This window comes from Canis aureus, chromosome 12 (assembly GCF_053574225.1).
Source record: "Canis aureus isolate CA01 chromosome 12, VMU_Caureus_v.1.0, whole genome shotgun sequence".
Lineage (NCBI taxonomy): Eukaryota > Metazoa > Chordata > Mammalia > Carnivora > Canidae > Canis > Canis aureus.
Genome location: NC_135622.1, coordinates 49,490,840 through 49,498,713, shown reverse-complemented (window position 1 = coordinate 49,498,713; position 7,874 = coordinate 49,490,840). Strand labels below are relative to the sequence as shown.

Sequence of the window (7,874 nt, the reverse complement as noted above, 5' to 3'; positions counted from 1 at the left end):
GGAATCTCTGTCGAATCCAGCCAAGTGGAAAGTCCGACCTTTGTTCCCTTCCCAGCCTCACAGGCCGAGCCAGGGTGGATGGCCACCCCGGCCCTCGACTTCCTGCTGGTCCCAGGTGGCCCCTCCGGGGGTGCTCCTCATACACTTGGCTGGGGCCGCCTGAGCTCAGGAAGGGGGGGGGGCGGGCGGCCGCCACCCGCGGGGAGCCCCAAGAGCGCAGTGGGGCTTTCCCTGGGCTCCGTGAGCTGGGCCTTTCTTCCTGGCTCGGCCTGGGGCCAGCATCACGCCCCCCCTCCCCCCCGCCCCGGCCTCCGCCTCCACCCCTCCCTGTCTCAGGCCCAGGCCCCGGGAGCAGGAGCAGTTAGGGGGCGGTGAGCTTCCCGGGCTGTCCACTGCCAGGGCTTCCCCAGGACAGCTGTGACCTCATCTGCCAGCAGAGCAGGCCGGGGGACATCCTGCGTGACTCATCGGTGGGCCCCGCACCAGGGGCTTCCGGGCCCAGGAGAAACCAGACACAGAGGCCCATTGTTTGCTCCGGAAGCCCCCCCTCTCGCGCTGCAGCCTCAAAGGGGGCGTTTGTGTGTTCTTGGTTCTCTGTGGCTAGAGTCCTCTGGGGCGTGGGGGCCCCTGCGGCAGGAGGAAAGTCAGCAGCCAGGCACTCACCCTTGAACCCCAAAAGTACACCCCTGATGTGGGACCCCCTCTTTCTCCCTCCTGGCTCCAAAAAAAGAGTGAGTGAAAAGGCTGTGGGTCAGCAGGTGAGGCAGCTATGACCTGTTTCTCTCTGCTCTCTCCGGGTCCCCATGTAGGGCACCCCCCAGGACCCAAGGGGCCGGGCAGGTGGCCTAAACTGGGCACAGCTGGGGAATGAGGAGGAGCGGGCTGCCCCGCTGCCCCTGGGGACGGGCCAAGCTGGGTGTCCTTAGAAACCTCAAGGGGAAAACAAACAAACAAAACAAAACTTTTTCTTTCTTCTTCTTCTTCTTCTTTTTTTTTTTTAGAGGAATCAAAGGATATAAAAGAGCATTTACAGGAAGCAAAATCCAAACGACTAACAAGTTCGTGAAGAGGTTGTAAACCCTGCTAGCTATCAAGGAAATGCAAATTAAAACAATGAAGTACTATTTCACACCCAAGAGATTGGCAAAAATGACCAAGACAGGTGTTGTCGAGAATTGGCAGCATGGGCAAGGGGGGAATCAACTCTCAGGAGCTGCTGGGGGGAAAAAACACCGGCAGGCAAGTGATGGGTTTTTACTGGAAATCTTTATGTAAATTCAATGTGTACAGACCTCTGAGCAGGAATCCTGCCCCTGTGGAGCTCAGCCCCAGAGTACTGGGTGAGGCCCTAGAGTACCATGGCAGAGAACACTTCCCCAGCTGGGGCCCCCCCACCCCCATGCACACGTATTCCCCAGTGTGCGGGCCTTCTTCAGCAAAACCTGGAAACCTGGAAACCAGGCTCCAGGGAGGTTCCCTCACCTGCTGTCCTTCCTGGAACCCACCACTGTCCAGCTGCCGACTCTGGCCCTTGGGGGTTTGGTTTCAGGACCCTGACCCTGAAGAAAGCAAGACACCCCATTTCCTTTCTAAGCTCCAGGATAACATCCCAACCCTCCCCACTCAATATGAGCTTTCTATCTTTGGGGAGCAAATCACCACAAACTTGGCAGCTTAAAGCAGCATGCCTTTGTCACCTCATCTCACAGTTGCTGTGGATCAGGAATCTGGGCCTGGCTTCTCTGGATCCTTTGCTCGGGGCCTCAAAAGAATGTAGTCTAAATGTAAGCCGGCAGCATTCTCATCTGGAGGCTCAAGTGGGGAAGAAGCTGCTTCTGAGTTCAGGCATTTCCTTGCAGCTGGATGACCGAGGCCCAGCTCTTTCTGACTTCAGCTGGAGGCCACGCCCTGATCGAGACCGCCTGTGGTTCTTTGCCACATGGGCTTCCTTGACATGGCTGTTTATTCCACCAAGCTGGCAAGGACAGGCTGTCTACTCAGAGGGGGCCCAATCCCATGTTTAAGGGTTCTTCCCCAATTAAGCCAGTCCCACTCAGAATAACTCCTGTTTTGATTAACTCAGAATTGACTGGTTTGGAATCTTACCGACACCTGCAAAATCCCTTCATATTCTATGAGCTAGGACCAAGTCACAGGTCCTGCCCACACCGAAGGGGAGGGAATTATGGGCTGAACGTAGGGCGGGAAAACATGGGGGCCACTCTAGGGTGTGTCCACCACCTTTTCTGTCTTCCTGTAGAGGAAAGCTCCCATCTGCTGAAGGGAGGTGAAGGCTCAGGTTGTAAAGAACAACCTTGGGAGATGCAGCCTTCCCCACAGGGTGGTACAGGGTACCTGATGCAGGGTGGGACAGGGTACTTGGTGAGGGTGGGACTGGGCACCCAGTGAGGGGGAGAGAGGGCGGGGCTGTGGAGTAAGGGCCAACAGGAGTGGTGCTGGGGTGCTTGTCTACCTGAGGTGTGGAGGATTTTGAGGGGTAGGTGGGAAATGAGGTCCTGGGGAGGGCTGGCCTCTCCAACAGCATGAGTAAGTGAGGAGGAGTTGGGGCAGTAGGCACGGTGTACTCTGTGGGTGCCCTGGGATGACCAATTCTCTATTTCCAGCTGAGAGGGCCCCAGAGATAGGCACTCCTCATACATGTCAGCCCCTTACATTGCAACCTCTTCTGCCCCCACTATCCTTGCAATTGGGGGACCCACCCCCTCCTCTGCACAGCTTTCATGGGCACCTAAGAGGTCAGCTATGGGGCAGATGGGAGGGCACTACGTATCCCCACAGAGGGATAGTGGGAGGATTGTCAGCCTGCTGGCCTCAGCTCAGCCTGCTCCAAAGAGGAACATTGTCAACCAAGAACAAGCACCCACTATGCTGGGCCTCCTCCCACTGCTGGGTTCGGATCCAGCAGGGACCCTCTTGGAGGTTCAGAGCCTTTAGTGTCTGTGGGCTGCCCTGGCAGCCCAGGTTTCATACTATGCCCTCCTGAGAGAAAGGCACAAGGCCCTGGTGGCCCCGGGTAAGGGTGAGTCCTTGAATCTGGGATCCTGCCCAGATGTCCTGGCTTTCATCCTGCCCAGTTCTTGAGAACTCCCTGCCCTGCCTCTGCACCTTGACCACCTGCCAAGCTGTGAGGTGGATGGGATACCTGCCTCCTCTGACCTGGCCAACAAGGAGTCCCAGCCCTGTGCCACTGACTGGACCCTGGATCTCAGGCCTACTTCAGTTTCCTCTCACATTCTGGCCTACCTACCACTCTCACCCTAAGCTGAGTGCTCCCAGGACCAGGTTCCTGACCCAGAACCAATATCCTCAATCACCCTCAGCCTTTGCTCACACGTCAACCAAGCAAGGGTTCCAGATAAGGCATACACAAGCAAAGGTGGGGCCCTGGCACGATGGTTAACTCCTCTGAGCGGTGCTGGCCTCAGCACACGCTGGTCTGTTGCACTTGGTCTTCAGATGCAAACCACAGAAACCAGCTTTGGCTAACTTACTTAGAAAAAGATTTTAGTGGAAGAGTATTGTGCTGCTCACAATGGATTATCAGGAAGGCTGGAGAGCAAGGGAGGTGAGCACCGCTGGACAGTGTCTCCCATGGGGACAAAGTGCTAGTACTTTCCACCCCTGGGTGGACCCTACTGGATCCTTCAATCGTGTCAGCCTCTTTCTGAAGCTTTGTGTCACTCCCTCCAGATTCAAAACCCCAGGTACAAGAGTTTGACTGGTCAAGCTACCCCCTGGCTGAGGAGTGAGGAGTGGATAGTAACTTCATCTTCTATGGTGCGAAGTAGGCTCTCCTTTCTTGGGGGTCGTCCAGCAGAGGAAGAGCATGGCCGTCACCTCTCAGGTAGACTCCCCCATCTTGGCAATGGTGACTCCTGGGGCCCAGCATTCCCAGTGTGCATCAGATCCAACCAGTACGGGTTGAGGTCTCTCTGACCTGCCTCAGGATGTCTGGAGGACTGGTCACTCTTTGGACCTGGCCTGTGCACTCTCCATTTGTGTTGATGACAAGCAACTGTGCCTCGTTTCATCCCAGAACTGAGTCCCCCACCAAGCCTTAACAGACACACAGGGCCTGCCTGCGTTTCTCATTTGTGTTTCATACCTTGGGGTTTCTGACACTCCATATCTGGTACGTGGCTCATAGACTTCAGCTTAACTGGTGTTTTGCTCCTCTAGCGAATGTCCACCCTCAGAGTCATCAAATGGGGCATTTCTTCTATGATTTTACAAGATTCCCTATAACATTGTTTGGTTCTGCTGAACAAGGACATGAAGAATCCCTGGTCTAGGCTGGGCAGGGCTGGGAATGAGGAACCCGGAGCAGCAGCCTCCCAGCTGAAAATAGTCAGTATCCAGAGGGACATCTGGGAGGCCAGGAGGATAGGCCAGAGACTGCTCTCTTGGTCCTGCATCTAGAGGCTTCTCTCCTCTCCCGTGGCTCAGGGGATGGGCCTGGGGAGGCGTGGGGTGCCATCCCCGTCACAGTTCTGCTTCCAGACTCCTGCCCCGGTTGACTCAGCCTGCTTTCTCCAGCAAACTGAATTCTGGCCCTGAACACAGAAGAGGGTTCCTGAGCATTCGCTTGACCTGACAACCACCCCACAACACCATAAGGGTCTGAAGGGGAGGAGCAGAGCCCAGAGGCAGCTACCATGAAAGCTTGATCCTCAGAGCTGACTCATGGGCTCAGACCCTCCAGGGCTTCTAGGCTCAGCTAACTGCCCACCTTAGGATGAGGAATTTGCTCCCCGAACGAGGGGGATCAGATTGCACATTCCTGAGGCCTGAGTCACTCCCGGATCTTGCCTATTTTCGGGAATGTGTTTGTGCTAAGGCTGGGAGGAGAGCTGAGGGCCTGGAGGGATTGCACACTCCACAGGCAGTTCACTCCGTGTCCAGCTGGCCTGGGGCGGGGGATGAGGGCCCTCCCCCAACAAAGACGAGAGGGACAAGGCTGTGACCTTTGGAGCCACTGAGATGCGGTTCTGAATGGGCCCCAGAGGACCAGAGAAGGAAGAGGTCAGACTGAGGCAAGAACCCGAGCCTTTGCTTTGTCCAGAGTTGGCTTTAATTTGATCCCATGGGACAAAGAGTGGAGAGGGGCCAGTCCAAGCAGGGCTCCCTTGCCACAGCCCTGGGAAAAGGACTTGGTCCCTCCCCACCTCCTTCCAGGAAGGACAACCTCCTGGAGGGCACAGAGAGCTGAGTGAGGGTCTGGTTGCTCCTGGCTCCCCCTGAGCCATGGCTGTGAATCCTAGCCCCTCGCCCACCTTAGGGTGCTCCATCCAGGGTGCTCTGTTGAGATGCTCCTTTTCTGTCTCCAGCATGATCCACGCAGCTATGGAGAGAACCCCCGCACTCCTCAGTAAATCGGCGGCTGTCACAGAGGGCATATTCAGGCACACACTGTAACCAAGCCCTTTGTGTTGTGTGGCCACGTGCCCTGGTTTGCCTGGATTGCTGGACAATTATTAGTAGTACCTCTTTTCCCTCTCAAAAATGTCCTGGTTTGGAAGATAGGTGTATATTCACTCTAATTTTATAGATATTATTTTATTTAGTCCCCGCAATGCCCTACAAGAGGGGCTAAGAGCCCCATTTTATGATAGAGAAACCAAGGCTTACAGAAGAGAAATAACTTGCCCAAGGTCATACAGTTGGAAGTGGCAGATCCGGAAACTGTTAGGAACTCAGCTCTTGACTTCAAAGCCCCTTGACTTAGCCACAACACAAATTTCCTCTCCTTTGATGCCTTGAAGGAGTGAGAATCCAGTATCTCCAAATAGTAGAGAAATAACAATTAAAGTCCTGGAGTTATCTTGGCTCTCCTCCCAGCCCCACACTTCGGCTATCTTTGGCATGTTGTTCCCTTTTTGAGAGACAGCGTGCACAAATCTGATTTGCTTGTTGGCGGTGGAGGTATCATAATCATCAGACGAACAAGCATCGCTGTGCCTACCGTGTGCCAGGCGTTGCATCCAACCCTCACGCCAGCCCTGCAGGCAGGATGTTTTGGTCCTCCTTGCACAGAAAGGAAACTCCCCAAGGTCATACAGCTGCAAGGAGTCAGAGGGGTCAGAACGTGGAGATCCCAGCTTTGAGCCAAGTGAACTCTGCGCAGGGTGCCATTTCGGAAGCTCACCAATGGAGCGCTGTGTGGGCTGCAAGGGAATAAGGTTCCACTGCGTGTATGGCAGAGACAAATGGCTGAACCACTTTATGGACCCAAAGACTCTCAAAGTCCCCAGGCATCTTGGCTACCGAGGAGCCAGGGCTGTCTTGCCCAAGAGCACAGCAATAAGCCCCATGAGTTGGTCTGAGGCCCATACACAGATGGTCTTCATTTGCTGATACATCACATTTAAAAGGTTTCCAGACGGCGCTTTTCTTTGGTGGAGAGATCAGACAATGTTCAGAGCAGAGCATGTCCACCCTGAAGGTAGAAAACAAACCGTTTCTGGAGCCCAGAACTCCCTGCTCCAGTTTCTGCACCCAGAGACCAGCACACTGTGAGAGCCTCTTCCCGCCCCAACACCCTGGTCCCTGGGGGAGAGAGATATAAAAGCAAGCACATTCCAGATGGTCCAGGGAAAAGGGGATTTGGGAAAAGGATGTTTGTTCAAAATTTACCAAAAATAGATAACCAAGGGGAGGAAGAGTCCACCTCTTGACCCATTTAAAAAGCTATTTCCCAGGAAAGACTTTCTAAGTAGTGGACAGTCACAAGAGGAAAAACCAGTGGCTTTGACAATGTAAAAATATAAACATTGGGAGGTTAAAAGCCATCAAAAAACAAAAATAAAAGGAAACAGCACACTAGTAAAACACATATGCCACAAATGTCACAATGGCAATGTAGAGAGAGCTCATAGAGTGATTTGCTGGTATTTCCAGGAACTGGTGCAGACCCATGACACTGGTCCTCTTGGACCTCAGCTGGTGGTGGCATATAAGTCAGGGACAACCCTTCTAGAAATATTTTGGCAGAATCAAGGATGTTTAACTAGACAACATAAATGTCTTGGAATTTTCTCTGTGGAAATAATTAGAAATTCAAACAAGAAATTATGGGCAAAGATGATCCATAATGGGAATGTGGAGTAGCAAAAAACTCAGAAGCCTAGATATTCCAAAATAGGTGAAAAATTAAATATATTACACTCCAGCTATATGATTACGCGGCCCTTTAAAATGGTATTTTTGAAGAATGTTCATGCAGAGCAAAAAGAACTATAAAATGTTATTGAACAGGGGGATCCCTGGGTGGCACAGCAGTTTGGCGCCTGCCTTTGGCTCAGGGCGCGATCCTGGAGGCCCGGGATCGAGTCCCACGTCGGGCTCCCGGTGCATGGAGCCTGCTTCTCCCTCTGCCTGTGTCTCTGCCTCTCTCTCTCTCTCTCTCTGTGACTATCATAAATAAAAATTAAAAAAAAATGTTATTGAACAGACTGCAAGGCAATTGTATGATCCCAATTTTAAAAAGCATGCATCCGTACATGAATGGCACGGCTATGTAGAAACATGACGACTGCCAACCATATACCCCGGGGTCAGGGAGAGTACGTTATGGCACTTTCCCTTCAGGCACCATCTCTAAGGCATGTAAGCTGGCACCACCCCCTGCCCTCTGAGGATGGTAGGCACGTCATGAGATCACTTAATGTTCCAGAGGATGGAGGGGAGGCTGGGAATGGGGAAGGAGCCTGGGGGAAGGTCCAGAGCAAAAATGGCCCGGAGAGCAGGACGTTCAGGTGCCACCAGTAATGGTAGGTCCGGAGAATGTCAGGGCCAGTGGACCATAGGCCAGTGGACCACAAATATCACCACAATCCGAGTCCAGATGACAGCAT

The 7,874-nt window shown here is 53.4% G+C and overlaps 1 long non-coding RNA gene across 2 annotated transcripts; it reads left to right on the top strand.

The window, feature by feature from the left end:
- The first annotated feature begins 375 nt into the window (after positions 1-375).
- Positions 376-7,417, top strand: LOC144281171 (uncharacterized). Of its 2 annotated transcripts, none has more exons than XR_013349656.1 (3): positions 376-731; positions 1,002-1,162; positions 3,712-7,417. It is a non-coding gene; the product is annotated as an uncharacterized LOC144281171 (long non-coding RNA). The 2 variants fall into 2 exon arrangements; XR_013349655.1 differs by having other exon boundaries at positions 376-758.
- The last annotated feature ends 457 nt before the right edge of the window (positions 7,418-7,874 follow it).